Source organism: Vicia villosa, linkage group LG4, assembly GCF_029867415.1.
Source record: "Vicia villosa cultivar HV-30 ecotype Madison, WI linkage group LG4, Vvil1.0, whole genome shotgun sequence".
Taxonomy (NCBI): Eukaryota; Viridiplantae; Streptophyta; class Magnoliopsida; order Fabales; family Fabaceae; genus Vicia; species Vicia villosa.
In genome coordinates, this window is record NC_081183.1 from 13,448,770 (window position 1) to 13,459,877 (window position 11,108).

The window sequence follows — 11,108 nt, forward strand, 5'->3', positions numbered from 1 at the left end:
ACTATTTCTTGAAAAGAAAATCAACAAATTGTTGTTGCATATTGTTAGGTTACACTAAGCTACCAAGATCTAAATTGCATAAGAAGATAAAGCATAAGAAATAACTTTTCAGATTTTCATTAAAGCTACCAACAACAAGGAACATACAATATATAGTTAGGGTTCAGCTTAAGGAATTGGGCCACGGGCCAGCATAGGACATAATAAAAGACATAATAAAATTACTACAAAGACACCACCTAAAATTAACAATAAAAGTCTTTAAGTAAAACTGAGGGCTTCTTGTTCCTAATGGGCCGTTTCCTAACAATACTCAATGGGTCCAAAAGAACCTTGTCCTCAAGGTTCATAGTGAGTTGATCCGTAGCCAACTTAGGAAATGGGCCGCATGGGCTGGACTGAATGGAGGAAGGAGAAACAGGATCCTTCAGATTTGAGACCGTTGGGGAAAGGTGGGACCGCGTGAAGCCTTGGGAGAAGGAAGAAATGGGGTTTCGTGAAGGAGAGTGGAGAACAGCTGGATATTCGGCGTGTGAAGCTGGCAGCAAGGTAGAGTCAACAACAGACTCTAAATCACGTGAACGTTTTGCGTGTTGGGGTGGGTGAAACGTCTTAAAAACCTGGGGGCCCTGGACACGTGTTGTGTGGAGAGGTGCAGTAGGTGCGGTGCCAGCTGTGCTTATGTTGGAACTCACAATTTCTAAACCTCCTTTAGCACGTGAAGAGGCAGAGTTGTTGGGAAGAATAAACTTATCACTTAAAGTCTTATTAGTGATATCTGTGTACTTAGATGAAGTAGTTTCATTTGCACCTAAAACTTCCAAACCCTTCAGTGCTCTCTCTCTTTGTGTCTGTAAACTATTTTCTTCTTCTTCTTCATTCAAGCAACGTAGATCTATATCAAAAGGCAATGGTCGAAACTCGTGATTTCCATCTTCACTAAAATATGGCCGAAGCAGAGAAACATGCACAACTGGATGAATTCTTGAGGACGAGGGAAGATCTAACATGTAAGCAACTTCACCCACTTTTTTAATGATTTTGTATGGTCCATAAAAACGCTTTGCGAGTTTTTGTGAGTTCCTCCGACTAACAGTTTGCTGTCTGTAGGGATGTAAACGTAACAACACCAAGTCACCCGGATGAAAGGTGAAATCTCTCCTTTTCAAGTTGGCTTGCTTTTCCATTTGAACCTGGCTTTTCTGTATGTTCGCTTTTAACTGTGTCACGATGGTGTTACGTTCTTGCAGAGAATCCCTCAAGGAGGTGTCGGTCACTATGTCGCACAAATAATCTGGAATGTTTGGCGGATCCCGACCATACAAGGCTTTGAAGGGCGTCATCTGGATAGCCGAGTGAAAGGACGTGTTGAACCAGTACTCAGCAAGGTGGAGAAACTTATACCATTTGCGGGGTTGTTCACTCGTAAAACACCGAAGGTAAGTACCCACAGATCTGTTCACTACTTCTGTTTGACCATCGGTCTCGGGGTGATATGCTGTGCTATATTTCAGGGTAGTTCCTTGGATTTTGAAAAACTCTCGCCAGAAGTTGCTGAGGAACAAAGGATCACGGTCTGAGATGATAGATTTTGGAGTTCCATGAAGTCGTGCTACTTCAACCGAGAACCGCATCGCAAGATCTTTGGCTGTAAACTTGGTGGGGAGAGCAAGGAAGTGAGAAAACTTTGTAAGACGATCACAGATGACCCAGATAACTGTGTGACCAAACGAATTGGGTAAGTGAGTTATAAAATCCATTGTGAGTTCTTCCCAAACTTGCTTAGGTACTGGGAGTGGTTGTAGCAACCCTATTTTTTTCTGAGTCTGATATTTGTTATGCTGACAATTGGTGCAATACTTTACGAGGTGTTTCACGTCCGTTGAGATGCCTGGCCATGAGAACGCTGCGGAGATGCGAGCCAGGGTTGCCTTAACTCCAGAATGCCCCGCTGTCGGTGTGTTATGATACTCCTTGAGAATGCTAAGGCGCAGTTGAGCTATGTCAGGTATGAAAAGTTTATCTTTGTAATATAGTAAACCGTTAGAGAACTTGTAAAATCTGTGAACTTCTTTCTCATCTGTTAACGTCGAGACTAATGCTTGACCTGCTCTGTCCGTCATGTAGAACTGCCGAAGTGTGTTGATGAAATCTGGGATTGGGGAAGACAGACTCAGCAACAATGAATCATCCGAGTGAAATTTTCTGCTCAAAGCATCAGCTACTAAATTCGATTTGCCAGGTTTGTAAAAGATTTCAAAATTAAAGCCTTGTAATTTGGATGCCCACTTCTGTTGCTCGGGTGTTTGAATCCTTTGAAGCAACAGATTTCTTAAACTCTTTTGATCTGTGTAAATATGGAATTGTTGTCCTATGAGATATTGACGCCACTTCTTTACTGCTTCTGTCACAACAAACATTTCACGCACATAAACGGATGCTGCTTGCATGCGAGGACACATTTTCCTGCTGAAGAAAGCAAAGGGATGACCATCTTGGGAAAGCACTGCACCAATAGCAACTCCAGAAGCATCTGTCTCAATAATGAATTTTTTTGTAAAGTCTGGTAACGCCAGGACCGGCATGTCGGTCATCTTCTTCTGTAATTCTGTAAAGGCTTCGGCCGCCTCTGTACTCCATATAAATTTAGTGGAACGTAGCAAATCGGTGAGGGGAGCGGCGAGTGTGGCGTAGTTCTTGACAAATCGACGATAGAACCCGGTGAGGCCTAAAAAACCCCGGAGAGACGTGAGAGAACGTGGTGTAGGCCAATATTTGTTGAGTAAAGCTTGGATTTTTGGGTGGATATTGGGAACTGTTAAGTCTGAGGGAGGGGCTGGTGGGGAAATACGTGTTGGAGCAGAAATTGGTTGGAAGAGCATAAGGTGAAATGAGGCTACTGAATTAGTGTGAATCAGATGTTTGAGCTGGTGAAAAGTTGTAGGGATAGGGTGTGTGTTAGAATCACCTTTAAGTGTGATATGGTGTGTCTCATGGGTAAAAGTTAAGGATGGGATAGAGAAATCGGCTTGGATAGGACCCAAAGTCCTTAACCATGCCATGCCGAGAACGACATCAGCTCCTTCTATAGGCAAAAGGTAAAAGGGTAATTTGAAGGTTGTCTTTTGAAGGACAAGTGGAACATTATTGCAAATTCCCTCGCAATGTAAGTGAGAACCATTGCCCACCATGACAGTAAATTGAGTGATTGGCGTTGAAGTGAGGTTCAAGTGTTGTGCAATTCTGGGCTGCATGATGTTATGTGTACTGCCTGTGTCGACCAGGACCATTACCGAAAGTCCATTGATTGACCCTTTAAATTTGAGGGTCTGGGGGGAAAATTGTCCAGTCACTGCCTGAGTTGATAGGTGAAAATAAGTATCATCTAGGCTAAGTTCTGCTGCTGTTTCCACATTTCCATCCTCAAGAAGAGGATCAATCATAGAATCTTCCTCAGCCATAAGTATCAAAAATCTGCTAGTGGAGCATTTATGTCCAATCACAAACTTTTCATCACAATTAAAGCATAAACCTTGGGCTCTACGCTCTTGAATTTGGGCTTGGGAGAGTTTTTTGATGGGTAGTCTTGATGGGGCTGGATTTGGTTGTGGTTTGGGCTGTGTGGTAGGTTGATGGGCAGCAACTCTAGGGTAGTTATTGGTAAAGGGTTTAATGAACTTTGATTTTGCCTCTTTCAATTTAGATTCTATCAGTTTAGCTAAACCAATAGCTTGAGATATGCTGGTGGGTTTATGAATGGCCATTTCATTGCGAATCTCCGTAGTCAAACCAGAAATAAAACAATTTAATATAGCATCCGGAGATAAACCAACAACCTGATTTCCTAGTTTCTCAAATTTGGTTTGATAGTCCACTACTGAACCTTCTTGTTTTAATTTGAATAATTCAGCCTGATGGTTCTCAAAAGTAGAAGGCCCAAAACGTAATTCCAAGGCTTTGATGAAAGAGAACCAATCACTTAATAAATGACTTTGGTACATGTGGACCTCCGATTTTTTTTTAATACCGGGCCATACCTCTGATCTGTAGAGATACGTGAACTGACTCTTTTTTGTCGCTTAATGCTTTCGCATTTTTGAAAATTCACAGAGTCGCCACCGACCTTTTATTTTATCCAATTAAGGAAAGGTTTATAAAAGAAACAGAAAAAAGACCTTTAAGAAATTCTGGGTAAGGGGGTAGGTTATACAAAGGGAAGGTGTTAGCACCCTTTGTATCCATGGTTATCCATGGGCTCTTAAGTTTGCTTAGCTCACTTGTTTTTCGATCACTTTTCAATTGCTCTGAAATTGCTCATATGTGGTTCCCAAATACCTTTGTAATTTGAATTTTGTAATGATCCGTGTGTGGATGTATACAAAATGCTTGTTTATCTTTCAAAAGATGTTTTGGAAAGAACGTTAACTTTGTAATAATCCGTGTCTGGATGTATACAAAGTATTGTTTTTTGGAAAGTTTTGTTTTGAAAAACAACAGTGTATGAGAATTTTGTTTGTTTTGATTTGAGCAAGCAAACTAGGAGGTCTACCCTGAGTTGTAAGGTCTTTATCCTATTTCCTTTAAAAATCTATCCTTTCACCGGATATAAAAGCAAGGTTCGATTTTGTACTCAAAACAGTTGAATTTGACTTTGATTTTGAAAGATTGTAAAAGGGATTACCTCAAGAGGTGCAAGTGTGATTGTGATTGGGTTCAGATATTTATCTTTGAAGTTAGTGATCTAACGGTTCAATTTTATCTTTGACATACACGCAGTTTATATTTGCTGGAAATTAAAATGCGGAAATGTAAAGTGCGGAAAGTAAATCTACGCTATTACATCGATTGTGCGGGAAATGTAAACTAGCCTATTTACATGAATTTGACATCCTATACATTTATCTAGGAATTTTAAATTGCAAGAAAAATAAAAGGCATGTTTTTGGATTTTTTATGATTGATTTTAATTATAATTAATGCATGATTAATTAAATTAAAATGAAGAAAAAAGATGGAAATATATTTAAACCTAGAAATTAAGTTTAAAATATGTACAAAATATTTGTCAATTAATTTTAAAACAAAACTAATTTTTTGGAATTTTTGGAATTGATTTGAAATTGATTTAAGTTAATTAAAACATAATTATGCAAATAATTATACAAATAATTAAAACTTAAAGATAAAATTATTCAAAATATGTACAAAATTAGTTTATAATATATAAACAATATTTATCACAAAGAACAATTTTTTTTATGATTTTTTGATTGGTTAGAATAATTAAAAAGCAAATATATAAATATATACTAATTAATTATGCAAAATATTGAAATTTTGAAGAAAATAAAATATTTTTATTTCAGAAAATAATATATTATTTTAGAAGTCTAAAAATATTTTTTGTGTATTTTTTGGATTTTTAAAACTATTTTTAATTAATTTAACAAAGAAATTAAATAAAATAGAAAATAAAATAGAAAAAATAAAGGATACTGATCCTGTGTGGTAATTTGTGAGGGAGCATGGTGTGCATGCGTATTCTGAAGCGTTGGATGAGCTGATGGATGGATCAGAAGGCCCAGATGGTGAGGGACCATAGCACGTGGAACACCTGCAAAACACTGAATTCCAAGTCAGTTTAAAAAACACGCGCGCGCCTCCCAGCGAATCAGAGGGCGCCACGCATCATCTTCAACCTTCAGATGGGTTTTTACACCGTTCATTTGCAGGTGGTGTAAAAAACCCAATCTTTTACACCTGGTAATAATAGCGAATACAAGCAAACGTGAGTATTAATTTGGCGCGATGGTATGGTTGAGTTCGTATTGTTCATGCGAACTCAATGGTGCTATTCAGAACCTGTAATTTTGCCTAATTTGGAAAACCCTAATTTTGGGATGAAGAACCCTAAAATGGTGGTTTTGTGTACACGCATCTAAAACTTAATTAAAGCTCCAGAAATGATCTACACCTCAAACCAAACTCAATAGTATGTCTACATCTTGTTAAATATGTGTGAATAGCCAGATACGAATTGATTTTAGTTTGAACAATTTTTGACCTGTGTAGCTCGATTCAGTGAGCTTCAAGGCTTGTAATTGATTGAGATAGTTTCAGTGATGTTCAAGGAAGGTGTATGAATGCTTAGTTTGTATTGAAATGAGCAGAAATTACAAATTCGAATTTGAGTTTTCTTTGAATTTTTTCAAGTGATTACAAAGGTGTTATCCTTAGCTTTGCTTCTGAACTCGTCTCCCCCTGTTTGCTGAACTAAGATAGCTTATTTATAAGCTATGTGTGCTTAGAATTGAGGCTAACTTGCAGCTAGTTGCCTTTGTTGAAAACTTGGTTTTTAAATATTAAAAACCTTGAATTTTTGACCAAGTCTTGACTCCATTCAATGCTCTTGCCTTGTGCACCAATCCTCTGCAGAAAATTGAAGGTTCCTTGGGTGAGTCATGCTTAGATTGTAAGCTACCATTTATCCATGCATTTTCCTTTTAATTTTAATCTTAAAGTAAGATAAAATCATGCAAAAAATGGATAAAAAAGGTATGGGCTTAGTCTTGGTCGTGGGAGGCCCATATCATCATGGAAATGATGTTTGAATGCTGAAAACTTGGCCCCATTTGGAAAAAATGCAATTTTGAACAATGTTGATTTCATGCATTTTCCCAAAATTTAGCCAACTTCAACAAGGTGTAAATCCTTCAATTTTTGTCATATGAAGGAGATCTTGCACTTTTTAGAAACCTCAAAGAGTCCTCTAACCAATGTCTTTGGTCTCATGTCAAAATGATTTTTGAAGCTCCTTGTGTGTCCTTTTGAAAAAAGTGTCTTTTTGTTGACTTTGAAAATGACCTGTAATGTCTTTGGTCATATTTTTCAAATGGTGAATCCAATGACCATGGGATCAATGGCATTTGAAAGATAATTGAATTTCCTTCAAAACAAGCTTTGGTTTGAATTTTTTGGATGAAGGATGAGAGAGTTATGATCAGTCAAAGTTGAGTTGACTTTTCAGGCAAAAACCCTAATTTTGAATCTTAGGGTTTTGTTGATTTTTGATCTTTCCTTGATGAATTATGATCATCCAATGATCAAATGATGAATCCTTTGACAAAATATGGACTTTGACAAAAAATTTCATTTTTGACTGTCTGTTGACTTTTTTGGTCAAACGGGTCGTCTGTTGACTGTTTGAGCTGCTGACGGTGCGTCTGAGTGAATTGAAGTTTGAAAATTTGTATGATGGTACTTTGAGATATATGGATGTGTATGAAATCCATTTGAGCTCTCAAAACTTGTTGCTCCTGTAAAACAAGAAAAAACCCTGATTAGGGACTGTTTGTGTGGGAGACAGTTAAGCGTACCTGATTTTTGTGCAGTGTTGAGTCTCTGCTAATCGCGTGATATTCAGAAGACTTCTTGAACAAAAATCTTGGAATTTTGAATTGTGAAAGATTGATTTGATTGATGGTACAAAACACTGAGAATTGTACTGCCAGCAGTTTGGCTGTCAACTGACTGTCCAGGTATTGACGTAGCAGTTAGAGGTGAAAAATCAACAGTCAAAGTTAATTTTCTTTTTTTGTTGTTTTTTGTTTTTGTTTTATGTGAAAAATGAAAGTTTATTTACATGACTTGTTAGAAAAACACAGACATAATAAATAACTAATATTTACGGTATGCGGGCAAAATTACCGATAATAACCCTGAAAATCATTTAATGCACAGAAATAGGAATATTTGACTGGCAGAAAACACACAAAATATTATCTTAGTAATTAAGCAATATTATGACAAATAGTACAACATTTAATACTGACAGTACAAATATCACATACTATATTGAACAGTACGACGAATAAACGGTACATTTAAGAAATAAGAAATACGGCAAATTTTAAGAATGACGATTAATGACCCATGCTATGAACAATAACATGTAGATGATTGGGAGCATAACCATTGCAGGTCCACACTCCTCAGGACTATGCAGGCAGAAGAAAGTCATGATCACCGTAGCAATGGTGATGACTGTAAGAAATAGTGTCTCTATCCACTTTGCCATTCTTGTCAGGGAAGAAGAGAAAGGATGGATTATGAAGTAGAAATTTGAGAGATAAATTGGAATTTGATGTGAGATTTTATGAAAGAAAATGAGAGATATTTATAGAATGGAAAGAAGGAAAGAGACGTTGGGGAATGATGTGATTCCGTACAAAAGGAAAATTTGAGTGGAAGTAAGATTTGAAAGAAAGAGTATGATAGTGTTGGAAAAAGGAGAGATTTGATTTTTGAAAAAGAGATTTGAAAAGATTTTTGCAAATAATGGAATATAGTACACAAATTAGTGGGAAACAAAAGATAATAATAATCTACTTGTTACCAGTACAGTTTGAGTTTCCTGATTCTGCGCCTGCAAAAAAGATTTAACTCTGTACCAATTGTGTCAGTACTATTTATCTGTAAATAAATAAATAGCATGTGTGAAGTAATAAACAGTATTTGGTGTTTGCGTAAGAATAAATTCAACTGCAAGCCAAATTACTGTATAAGAAAGATTCTAAAAACTAAGTATTTCATATGTCAGGATATTTGTTGAAATAAAAATCCATGATTATATGAGACCCTTAATTTTCAGATTGGAGTTTTCTTGAAAAATATGTGGGCAAATTTTGGGGTATAACAGTTGCCCCTATTCAATCTTCTTAAACCTGAAGAGATTGTCTGAAATCTGAAGGTAGAAGATGATTGAATATTTAGATGCCCTGAAAATTTGCACTTACCTTGATCAGAAGAGATGTTGGAAGTTGCATTTGAATGTCGTCTGCGAAATGTTGTTGACAGATTGAAACATTACCTGAGATGGGCTTTCAGATGCCACCTGGTAAATGGGTTGATGGTTTGTTCATCTTGATGAAGGATTTGAAAGTCTTTGTGTTGACTTTTTCGGAACCGTCCAAGGTTACCGCTTTAAGTCTTGGAAGATAATCGTTACGGAACTTGTCCAAAGTTTTTCCGCTTTAGATTTTGGAAGTTGATCATTGTGGAACCGTCTGAGGTATCGCTTTAGATCTGCAATGTTAGATCGTTTTGGAACCGTCTGAGGTATCGCTTTAGATCTGCAACGTTAGATCGTTTTGGAACCGTCTGAGGTATCGCTTTAGATCTGTGATGCTTGTTTTTGAGTTGGTAAGTGATCAGAATGAATCTTCGGCTTGATTATATCTGAGAGAACCGTTCATGGAATTCAGGTGAACACGGCATGTGATTGAGAACATCTTTGTTGAAGATATCTGCCTACCTGAAAAATCAAGTTAGTGATATGCAATGTTTATGATGCATGTAAATGTGAGATATTCCCGGAGAAATATGCATGTTATGTTGTGCATGATGCATGAATATGATGTATGAATGTATGAATGTATGAATGTATGAATGTATGAATGTATGAATGTATGAATGTGAATGTATGAATGTATGAATGTATGAATGTGAATGTGAATGTGAATGTGAATGTGAATGTGATGCGTGTCAAGCTTCTAGTTGGAAAAATAAATTCCCACTAGTCAGCCGGACATGAATGTATTGTGATCGTTGATGATCTTTTGCTTGAGTACCCTCGTCTGGGGAAATTCTTTGAGAACCCGGGTATCCCGTTGAAGGATCTTTGACTACTGCTTGGGGAACCAAAGGTAACTGGAAGTTCTGATGCCCTTTCAAATGGGAATGAGGAAGATGCATAATCCTCCGATGCACTATCTGACCAAGTCCGGGTGCGGGGATCACACCTTCTGAAGATAGTAATCTGGAACAAACCTGCTGGGGAATAAGACTTCTTTTGAAGAGAAAATCTTTTTGAGGAATTTGCTGAGAAATGCGTTTCTCTTGGTGATTTCCTTCTGATGGAATGATGTCCAGATGATCGGGACATTTCCTGAATGCCATTCCTGTTTTTCCTGGTAAACATCAATCATATTCAAATGCACATGCTCATTCAAAATTATCATTGGGACGCTTACGTATTTAAACAGAAAAAATGAAAATAGTGATTTTTTGAAAGAGCTGCATTGAAAAGAGCCATGATAGGCGGGTTAGCACAGGGAGACAACAATCCTAGAAGTAGGAAACTGTCAGAAAGTTTTGAAAAATATTTATGAAGATAAATAGCTATGTGAAAATGATCCAGTCAAGTTTCAACTCTGCTATTGCCAATCTGTCTTCGAGCATCTCATCCCTCACTTGTTGGAAGAAAGTGATTAGACTGATCGGTGTCTTTGAGGTGTTGAATCTTGATGGTGAGTAGGCAGCTGAACGGAACACAGTTGTATGCTTCATTCCCTAACTTTTGCCTAGGCCGCCCTTTCAGGTTTTCAGCCTACCGGGATTTTTTTGTTTAGTCTCTAACTTTTGCCTGGATCGCCCTTTCGGGTTTTCAATCCACCGAGACGCTCATTTTTGCCTAAGTTGCCCTTTCAGGTTTTCAACTTAGCGAGCTGTTTTTTTTCTTTTTTAAGAGAAGTATTTTTTGACTATGTCAGCATTCACAGGGTGTGGGAAATCCTCACCATCCATGGTGGTAAGCAACATGGCGCTGCCGGAGAATACTTTCTTGATTATGAATGGTCCCTCGTAGGTGGGAGTCCATTTGCCTCTGGGATCACCTTGTGGTAAGATGATGCGTTTGACAACCAAGCCACCAGTTTGGTATGCTTGACTTTTGACTTTTTTGTTGAAGGCTTTGATCATGCGCTTTTGGTATAGCTGACCATGACAAATAGCTGCGAGCCTTTTCTCATCAATCAAGTTTATCTGGTCCAACCGTGTTTGAATCCAATCGTCTTCGTCTAGATTGGCTTCTTTCATAATCCTTAGGGAAGGAATCTGAATTTCAATTGGAAGAACTGCCTCCATACCATAGACTAAGGAGAATGGAGTTGCCCCTGTTGAAGTACGCGCAGATGTGCGATAACCATGAAGAGCAAAAGGTAACATCTCATGCCAGTCTTTGTAGGTTACTGTCATTTTTTGTATGATTTTCTTGATGTTCTTGTTGGCAGCTTCCACCGCGCCGTTCATCTTTGGTCGATATGGAGAGG